The 10959-nt window shown below is 40.5% G+C and overlaps 1 long non-coding RNA gene across 2 annotated transcripts in view; it reads left to right on the top strand.

Annotated features, from left to right (window-relative positions):
- Positions 1 to 3497: 3497 nt before the first annotated feature.
- LOC308476620 overlaps positions 3498 to 10959 on the top strand; it is a 33843-nt gene continuing 26381 nt past the window's right edge. Inside the window, exon 1 of one of the 2 annotated variants that reach the window (XR_013986006.1) lies at positions 3498 to 3560. This is a non-coding gene — a long non-coding RNA (uncharacterized lncRNA). The remainder of the gene's footprint in view (positions 3561 to 10959) is intronic. The other variant, XR_013986007.1, reaches the window with a different exon arrangement.

Genomic DNA, 10959 nt, shown 5'->3' with positions numbered 1-10959 from the left:
GCATTTCAAGTTACAATCCTCTGGTCCTTGGGAAGGCACCGCAGGGGCAGAAGATATTACAGATCTCCCTTTCTGAAAGCGGAGAGATAACTGTGCCCTTGAAGAGGAAGATCTGACCCCCCTAAGGGCCCTTACTTACTGCCACAGAAACATTTGGTGGCTCTTGCCAGACCAGAATCAGAGCTCCGTCCGAGGCAAGAGGAAAGTGTTCTGGTGTGTGTGTGGCATGTGTGCTGGGGGTGGACCCGGGAAAGCAATCTAAAACATGCTGAAGCATATGAAATACTGTACATATGTTCCCCTCTCACTGGAAGACAATGGGAAGGATAATGTTTTTGACAGAGGAAGGAGGAAGAGGAGGAGAAATAAAAACGGGCAAGTGCCACTCCATTATCACTTCTGACTTGGCTGCATGAGCCCGGCAGAGCATTGGAAACAGTGGTATGTCCTCTTTCGGTTCTCTCCTGCTTACTTTTTCGGATTGCTCCATAAAATATTTTTTTTCTTTTTAAAAAAATCAGAGTTGCCTCTCAGAGAACACCCTCCCATCAGACGTCAAGGAAATAAACAACTATTTGACTTTTAGAAGTCAAATATGGTCAGCCTTATTTAGAGAAGTTTTTAATGTTTGATGTTTTATCGTGTTTTTAATATTCTGTTGGGATCCGCCCAGAATGGCAGGATACAATGGTACCTCTGGTTACCAACTTAATTCGTTCCGGAGGTCCATTCTTAAGCTGAAATCGTTCTTATCCTGAGGCGCGCTTTCGCTAATAGGGCCTCCCGCTGCATGCCCACCTCTGGCGCGTGATTTCCATTCGCATCCTGGGGCAAAGTTCGCAACCAGGAGCAGCTACTTCTGGATTAGCGGAGCTCGTAACCTGAAGCGTTCGTAACCAGAGGTACCACTGTATCAGTAGTTGTTGTTATTATTATTATTATTATTATTATTATTAAAATAAAATTTTGCATTAGTAGTAGTAGCAGTAGAATGTAGTAGCTGTGAAGTGCAGAATAAGGACGGGAATCGACTGATGGCTGACATAAGTGAAGTAAAACACATCTAAAGTAGGGTGGGAGTGACTGTAAGGCCATTAAGTCCAGAATCTAAAATTGCCGCCATGGCTAGGTTCTTCCTCCACTGTCAGAGGCAGTATGCCTCTGAGTACCAATTGCAGGAAATCACAGGTAAGCAAGTGCTGTTGAGCTCAGCTTGCATACTTCCCCCACACATTTGGTTGGCTGCTGTGAGAAGAGAATGCTGGCCTAGGTGGAACAGTGGCCTGATCCAGAAGGCTTTTTCTTTGATCTTATGCCTAAGCGCACAACTGCTTATTTTCTTTTCACCCGTATAATACCTGTTATGGTCCATGATTAGCTACCTCATTGTATTATATAATATGTATTTTAATGCATTTTAATACTTCCACAAATCTTTCAGGGTTGACAACCGGTAAAAAGTGGAACAATCAGAGAGCATATTCACTATTCCCCAGTTTAATCATATGCTGGGTTTATGCAGATTTTCCTGGATAAATTAACCTGTATTCATTTATTAAGGTTAGTTAACACATTAATTCCCTGGGGAGGCAGATTTACTACAGATTTTAAAAATTGCTTTTCCAAGTTAGTTCAGAATTGGTTGGGAGCCAGCTGAGTCCTGCTCTGAAAAGAGATGGTGCTTTAGCTGAATGCATTCAGTAATGAATTACGTGCATTTTGAGAACAAGAAAACATTGCATTGGGAAGCCTGGATATATATGAACTGTGCAAGAAACACAGCAGTGTATATAATGACCTTTGATAGCAGTGTTGTCATATGAAGAAAAAATTCAGAAACTGGGTAAGCCCAGACTCAAATCTACTGACCTAGAGGACGAAGGAATGATAACCCAAGTTGTCATTGACCCTGGCTGCCCAGACGGCACTCTGTGCTGTTGTTTATACAAGAAGGGATTGTTCTTGAACAGCTTCTTCTTCAATGCACTGAAAGGGAACATTATTATTATTATTTCCAATTCTTCCTCCTTTCAACTCCTGTCTTGCAGATTACCTAGGCAAGCTGACTAATCAAAGCATGAGTGCCAGGGGAATCACAGTCTGACAACGTTGAGTGATGGTTGGCACAGGTAATTGCTGATTGGATTGAAATTGATTGCCATTCCTCACTGGCACATGAGAAGCTAACAAAGATTCACTGGCCACAATCCAGTGCACATTTATGTGCACTTAAGTCCCGCTGACAACTGCTGCTGTGGCCTCAACGTCAGGCGAAAAGATGGTAGCAAATGGAAAGTGCTCATCATGGAAGGATTATTTTTCAGGGCATGTAGCCTGGGAAAGTCTGTTCTCTCTCTTGAAATTGCCTTTCTAATGATTAATTGAGTGTTTACATCTAGAATCATGGACAATCTTTATCTCTTTTAGTTTTCACCTGCCTCCAGTCTTGCTTTCTCATTTATTCTTTCCTTCTTTGTTCGTATCCCACAAAACTTTTGCCAGGGCTCACTTCATATTCTTCCTTGCAAGTATTCATATTTGGAATATCTCTAAAAATCACACCCATCATCAGGTTGCCAAACATGCTACATACCAACGTCATATGCAAAGGAGTCATTGACTTCAACAGAGCCATGCAGGATTTCTTTCAGGAGATATGCCTGTTTTCCCACTTGTGTACTGACAGAAGGACCGGTGCTCCTGTAAAAGTCACAGTTCTTCACAGAATTGAACATTAAGGCTGATTTTGTTACCCAGGAGGGAAGGAACCGACATTTAGGCAACAATAGGAAATCTCTATAGTACTTTCTAATGTTCGAACTGCATTCACAATGCATTGTCATTCTCCACGTATTGGGGATGGTATCAGTGAGTTGGAAGGGACCTTAAAGGTAATATATTCAAACTCAATACAGGAAATCCACTTCTACAGCATCCGTGATAGGTAGTCATCCAGCCACTGCAGGCGGAGAGATAACAACAAGTCTAAGACTACTGACTGCATTCATGAACAGAAGTGAATTCAGAATTGTGCTTCTATCGCTGTTCAAGCTACCATCCTACAATAACTTTTAATAGTGCAAGGGATTATAGGCATCACATGTATCTTCTCCAAATAAAAAACAGTTGAATTGGATACATTTTTCAGGGGAATCATCTTACTTGTTTCTTTAGTCAATAAAAGGAATTATGGGATATCCACATTTGCTAGGAACCATTCGGCAAAAGCCAGACAACTACTTAAATCACAACAGAGCAATGTGTGTGCCTTTGTGCTTATGAAAAAATGTGACAATATTTCATTTCTACTGCTTTAAAACCTGTTTTTATGTATTTTTCTCATTTGGTTGCAAATTGCTTTGAGATTTATGAGAAATAAATTAATACAAGATATAATACTACTACTACTACTACTAATGTTACAATGAGTTAATACTCATGCACAAATATAGGCTAAATATCACACAGTCTGTTGTGTTGTTCTTAAAATAGATACAGATCCCTTGTGTGTTTAGAGGCGAGGGTGCACTTGTGAACACAATGAAATCAACGGGCTGTTGGTGAGTGACTGTTTCTTCTGTTTAACGATGAACATTAGAGGAATGGAGACTAAATCACTTGTGTCAGGATGATATTAGTAAACTGAAGGTCACTTTCAGCATACTTTAGCATGCCTTGGAGGCAATACTGATAAGGAGAAAGACAAAAGGACAAAGACAAAATTAACTTTTAATTTCCCACCAAAGCTACAGCTGACAGAAAAAGGGAGATGACTGGAATTGCTTGCAACATACCGTATAGGATTGTATATTAAATAGCTTATCTGATTTAGCTCATCACAGATACTGAGCATGTAACTATTTATAAGCATTTATATATACACTCAAGTACATAGCGTGGTAAATATTAGTGACACATTTCATATCTCTTTTCAGTGCCAATTCCTCTTGCTCTAAATTAGATGAAGATATAAACAAATCAGATATATTAATTTTCTTTTGAAGAACCTTTCATGATTGCTTACCAAGAAAAGTTATTTACATGTTGATAAAAGGTGTTATTTAACACAGTGTGTGGTAATTTCCTCTAACTCAAAGGCATTAGGTGCCTCAAAGAGCATATTTTCTGCACATATCCTTATGTTCTAGTCCTCATGAACACATACATTCCAGAGGAAGAATTTTATTTGTTGTTCTGATTTATTTGTATGAAGCCAAATATTAAACAGTGAAATTATTTATGTTTAACATATGGTGAATTATGCATGCTTCTTAAAAGTAAGGCATATGCCTTAGGGAAAAGTCAGGTTCATGCATTCAAAGTTATTGTCTTATCTGACTGCGGTAAATCATGCATGCAAATCGTGAATTAAAGCTTTAAAGACATAGGATTTGCAAACAATGTTGTAGTGTAGAGAGCAGAATGCAGATCCCATTCCACTGACCCTTCCCTCCAGATTTCCAGATCCCCTCACCTGCCCAACTGTGAGTCACAGCATGCCATGGCTATTGAGCTCCCTACCTCAATATTTTTTTAGTACTGTAAACCTTGACGTTTTGCCTGAGCCTGACTGTATCTCTTTCTTATGTATGTTTGTGTGGTGCTGTTTTTGGCTACAGTAGGATCAGGACTTAGAGAACTTAGATTACTATATGATATTTTAAAAGCGGAAGAATGATGTATGTGTCATGTCTCAGATGGAGGAATCCTTATTAAAGGAGGGTGCCATGTCCCAGCTGGGGATGTTCCCCTTAGAAGAGGTCCTTGGCCAAGCCCTGGGCCAGGCTCCCTCTGGGGGCAAGGAGCTGGGATCCTGCAGTGAGGCTGAGGAGGGGCCATCCACACCCAGGGTGAGTTCAGCCTCAACACATTGAGGCCAAATGAGTTCCAAGCCCAAAGGAAAGTAGGAGGTGCCATAAACACTGGATGGAAACCTGATTCTGAGCAAGTGCATGGATACAGGCAATGGCTCTTCAGGAGCAACAGTCTCCTTGGAAATAAGACCCGCCTCTTAAGGAGACCTCTGGAAAAGGGGAGTTAATAGGAGTCAGCTGAGGCTGTGGCGTGGTTCCAGCAGCACCAGCTTAAAACTCCCAGTGCTGAGCTGGAAGAGCTGCTAAACCAGCTCTGTGTCCTGCCTGCTACTGGGTTGCCTGTCTATGCCAAATCTGGCTGTGGACTGCTGTAACCTTGTCTCTTGCCTGACCCTTTTGAGCTCAGATAGCTTGGTCCCTGACTTTGAACTGTTGTGATTTTGCTTCTCGCCAGAGCCTTTGCTTTGGACTCTGCTTGCTTGTGCTCTGACCTTGGACTGACCCTCAGTACTGCTTTGGTAATGCTGCTTTGCCAGCAAGTCCCCTGTTTGCTCAGAGAGCCACCAAAAATACTTCTCAGCTGGGGCAACATTTGGTCTCAGGCTGGCCTGGGTTGGGTGACCCCAAACATCTTTATGAAAAAGGAGTAGGCTGTATTAAATATATATCATTACAATATATTGTGTGGGTCTATGACCTGCTTAGCTGAGCTTGTTATCACTTTTAGACATTTTGCCCTATTGCCTTAGTTCCACCTGTTGATTTGCTAACATCTTGCTATGTCTGTATATGGAAAAAACAAACAAACCCCACAGTGCTGTAGTGCCGAAATAGATACAGTAGCTTTTCAAGGGGTTAAATGTGAGAGCTTAAAGTAGCTTGGAATATCTTTTCTGTATAAAAACAGGCTGGGCTTATTGCCATAAGCACACTCAAGAGAGTCATGAAGAATAATTGTGTGAAGTTCTTATTTTCCTTCAGAGCAGCAATGAACAGTTCCTAAAGGGGAGGGGAATCTTGTCAGAGAAGATGGGTAGTTTAAAATAGCATCCATTTTGGTAGGTGGTTTTCTCAGATTCCAACAGAAGGAGGTCAGATAGACAGATAATACAAACAAGAGGGACTTGCGTCACTTCTCTTTCCCTTTTTCCTTTTAAACTTGTCTTATTTGGGGGGGAAATACATTTCCCTACCTCCCACCTAAATGTTTTCTGTAAAGAAACAGCATAAACGTGGACAGGAACAAAAAGAACATAATGAAAGCAAATTCAGGAAACAAAATCTACAGCACATATAGTAAATGTATGCAGGCTTTTGAGTTCTCCAGAGCTCTTCATCAGGCTACAAAAATAAACAAAGAAGCAGGTGGGACAGAATAGTCTGGCTTTTTATGTTTTCTGCAGAGTCTTAAGGTTGGATTTAATATTGGGCCACACCAAGGCTTTTGGCCAATTCCCATCTTTGGAAATTACAAAAACCATCTGTTGGTCTCCCTCCATCCTTTCACAAAACAGACAGGTTCTTTGTTAGGTAGGAACAGAGAGAAAGGTGCTGTTTAACTTTAGTTGGTGTGCTAGTTTAAAAAGTCAGTAGAGGTCAAATTAGGTAGCCTTACCTAGCACTTCAACTTCGGTAGCAGAATATAGGTATCTACCCAAACACACAAATGTAACTCTGTGTGATAAAGAAGGTTCCCTGATTCTGCAAAGTGTTCTACCCATGTTCAAGGAAATGTAAGTAAACCCCTCCTGAAAACCTTCTCCACTCAGCACAGGGAGGGTTGGGGAATACGGTAAGCAGGCAGGCTGATGCATACTGTGACATTGCGGGTGGGACTTGCATGTGGGCTACTGTCCCACCCACAGTTTTAGCCCATACATGTTGAGGTAAAATCCAGAACACACCTTCTAAGTGATAGTTAATGGATTTCCAGTTATTGTTCCTATACGGTATTCTTAAAAAATGCAGAAGCATCTTGAGCTACAAATTTCAGATCCAATATTTTATTATACTATATATTACATCTCCAATATCATTCATTTCTTATTTTAATCTTTTGTTCATACTATTAAGGGTAGGGGTGATAAGGTAAGGAAACTGGAGCTTGTGGGGTTTTAAAAAAATCTTGCATACTGTTAATTCAAAAGTCTGCCTTTTGAATTAAATAAATAAACTTCCCATTCATGCAATGCATGAATAGAAATATTTACAACTGTGGTTTCCTTTTAAGAGAAAACTCCTTCTTGCTAAAAAAAAAATACTTATTTTTTTAATTAACAGTTCTTGAGCACACTATGCTTTCAAAATATTATTCGATGTAGATGCTGGTTCCCCCACTCCCCATTGTTTAATTAACAAAGTGTTGGTTAAATTATAAAATTATTGAGAAAACATGAAGACATTGAGAAGATATTTGAAAGTCACTCCTTGTCAGCACTATGCATTAACACCAACAGGCCTGGCAAACAACTGGAATGGTTTGAAAGGGAGGACTTGAATCCCATCAAGTATTTAATCAATGCCTTCATGCTTTTTCCCCCTGTAGTTTGCTTCTCAGGATGCACCTGTATAATTATTGTCCTAGGAGATGTGATTCTGAAATCCTTTCCCGCTGCATAAACATTTGTTAATTGTATCTTGGGACCAGGATGAATTCTGATCTAAATCATGGCCTGTCCAGGCGATGTTCCCAGATAAGAGACAGGGGATTACATCTGGAATTGGCTTAGTTGTCTGCATTTCTCCCTTTGTTTTTACATTTTGGACTCTTAGAGGACATTCAGAGGTGCAGCCACCTCTCAAAAAAAATGTTTAGGGGTACTCTCATTTTCCTACTTATATTGAAATATTGCCCCTCAATGATGCCAAACGTAGATTCACAAAATGTTTAGGGGTATGTGAATGCCTGGGTCCCCCCAGAAAAAAAGCAGTGGGTGCATCTCAAAACTGGACATAGGGTCCCGGTTGCAACAGCAAAAAAACCCACAGAAAAATCAAACACAAGTAAATTCATCTTTGCTCATTTAGGGGGTGATAAAGGCCTTTTAGGGTGATTGAAATATTGTATGAAGCCCATCTGTGCTCTCCTTGTTCTCTGCCAGTTTTTCTACCAGATCAGCTGCTGCACCATTCTTTACTCTTTCTGGGAGTGTCACAGTGATTGTGGTGGAGTTACGATGCTGTGCAGCAAATCATGCCTGGCTACATGATGACGTCACAAAGACAAATAAAAATATGGACAATGCTTCCTAGTTCTCCTGAATGGGTGAACGCATTTGCCTTCTTTCATGATTTTACCCTAAAAAACAAAGGGGGGAAGCAACCTTAAAACGTGTGTGTCCTTTTTTGTTTCTGCCCAAAGTTTTCACAAATGGCACCTCCCTTATACCTAAGCTGTACTATTATGGTGCACTTTAAATTGCTTGCTTTTTAAATCAATAGCAAGATTAGATATGAGTTGATATGATTGTGTTTCAGATATTTAGTTGGCCATCATTGGTTCAGTTTGGTCTTAAAGCTACAAGCTACTGCCAACAAATGGGACAGCGGGAGAAACGTCCTTTTTTTACTTTTTTTAAGAACATGAGAGCTCTCCTGGATCAGACCAAAGGCTCATCCTAGACCAGGAGCTTATAGGAAATTCAAAAGCAGGACCTGAGAACAGTAGTACTCTCTCTTCTTGAGATTCCCAGCAACTGGTATGCAGAGCTGGAATGCCTTCAACAGTGAACGTAGAACATAGCCATCGTGGCTAGTAGTAATTTTTACAACAGAGAAACAATTATATGATCTTAAGCCTACACATGTACATTTTATTTGTATGCCACCTTTCCATATTTAAAACCATGCTCAATGCAGTTTACAACATGGGCGGGGGGGGGATACATAATTACAAACATAACAAAAGTAGTCAAGCAATAAATAAAACATCAAAAAGTGCACAACCAAATTGAACAATTTCCACATAAATCATAATAAGATCTAAAATAAACATAAAAAATAATATAGATAACCACAATAACCCCCTTAAATAATGTCCCAGCCAAGAGTGTTCAGCAGCCTCAGCTTTTGGAGCTGGAATCAATGAGGCCCCACCCTCCCAGGCCAGGTGGAAAAAGTCCTGCAAGGCAGGGAGCCAGTCGTTCAGGACTCACAGCCAAGATATGTTCAGTGAAAGAACTGGTGACAAATTTACAGCTTAAATCCCTCCTATACATTTATTTACTGAGAAACAAGTCCCAGCATTTCAACATCACATTTCCATGAAATATTGTATCAGACTACATTATCTTTATATACCGTAGTTTGTGTTTACTGGAGATGCCTTTTTGTGTATGGATTTTAGATTATTGTTTTCAGACCAAAGATACAAAGAAATCCAGATATTTTAGCACATGCGTATATGTGTGTATCCATTCTACATGAGAACAGCAGACCAAAATATATCACATAGCACGTGCTTTGAGGATGCCACAATGCATCAAATTTGTGCTGACTCTGGCGGAGTTATCAAATGTCTGATTGAGCCCATGGAAAGACGCTTATCTAACTCCCACTGCACAGCTTCCTTCTTCTTGAGCTGGGAGGATAAAACTTTCTGCAAAGTCTTGTAAAACAGCAAGGTGCATTAAGTTAAAGCAACTCACCAGTGGCTTCAACCTCTATGTCTAGCACTAACTCAGCAGATGATTAGAGAACTGTGTGACCCTTGGCAGCTTTACAGGGTCATATTTTGACATGGCTGAACTGTTCTTGAACAATTCCTCCAATGTGCTAGGTACAAACAGTCTTTTCTTCAGCCTCAAGCATGCATGTCTTATCTTTCCTACCTTTTTTTTTTTTTTTTTTTTTTTAAGAAGCATGGCTATTGAAATATACTGAAGGTTAACTCAGCTTCTTGCTTATGTTGGTTTGATGTTTCCATTCTTCTGCTTGGACAACAGCACATCGTGGTCTTTACTTCCTTTTTTAACTTCTGTAAAGGAGCCATTGCTGGCCCTGAACTGCAGTTTTGATCCTGATTCTGTAAATGGTTATATTTCATGCTGTATCACCAGTTTAATGCACCAGTTTAGTACCACCAACCAAGAGACAACTTGGTATAATCATTTAGAGACAACTGCATAAGAGAAAGTTTGTTTTAGGTTGAGAAACCTTTCTTCTGTTCCTACTAGGCCTATTTAGTGGCAGTAAGGAAACAGAGAGTGTTGGGTGACCAGCAGGGCCAGCCCACCTATGAGACAAGGGGAGGCAGTTGCCTCAGGGTGGCAGGTTCCTGAGAGTTGGGAGGCATGGTAAATTTGACCTCTGCTCTGTGGAACATGCCCTGTGCTTGTTGACCTTCACAACCTCTCTCTCCACTGAGCAACTGCTGCTGTGTGCATGCACCTGGTGGCCATGGGTGGTGGGTGCATGGGTGGCGGGCATGAAGCAAAGAAGGAAGGGACAGCGGGCAGACACGTGGCAGTGTGTGTGCAGCAAAAGAGGCAGGAAGGAGTATTTTTTTGTTTTGCCTCTAGTGGCAAAATGTCCTCAGTCAGCCCTGGTGACCAGCTACCAGTGAAGTCTAAACTTTGGGAATGGCTCAGTTGAACAAACCACTGTACTTTCAGTGTAACAAGGACAATAGCCTACCCACAGATTGCAGGACGTTTATTGCATTTCTTTTTAATAGCATTGAACATATCTAAAATTGTCCACCGTGGCAGAGAAGGGCAATTACTGAGAGCATCTATTTAGAACCTTAATGGCATCCCTATTTCTCTGTTACCCACATTACAGTTTCATCAATGGCTTCGGATGCAGCAGAGAATTTCAGATATTACCAGAGCCATCTTACTTTGCATCACAAATGCTCTTAGACATTTGGTGCTGCTTTCTTTGAAGTACTTCCCTAGTGTACCCTTGTTATAATTTTTAAAGCTTTATTACTAATTTCTGTGTCAGAGTGATAAAAGATGAATGGTCAGCACGTAGCTGTGTTAACGATGCCAACTGAGGATATGATTTATTAGTGAATAACATTACTTTCCATAATGATTTTTGTATAAAACATATATAGCTAGACTAGAACATTAACTTCACATGCAAATATTGCCAGCATAGTTCCTCCCTGTTAAAAAGTAGCTGGAAAAATAAGTGTGAG

The sequence above is a fragment of the Podarcis pityusensis genome, assembly GCF_964106645.2.
Source record: "Podarcis pityusensis genome assembly, chromosome: 4".
Taxonomy (NCBI): domain Eukaryota; kingdom Metazoa; phylum Chordata; class Lepidosauria; order Squamata; family Lacertidae; genus Podarcis; species Podarcis pityusensis.
This window is presented reverse-complemented; position numbering and strand designations above follow the sequence as displayed.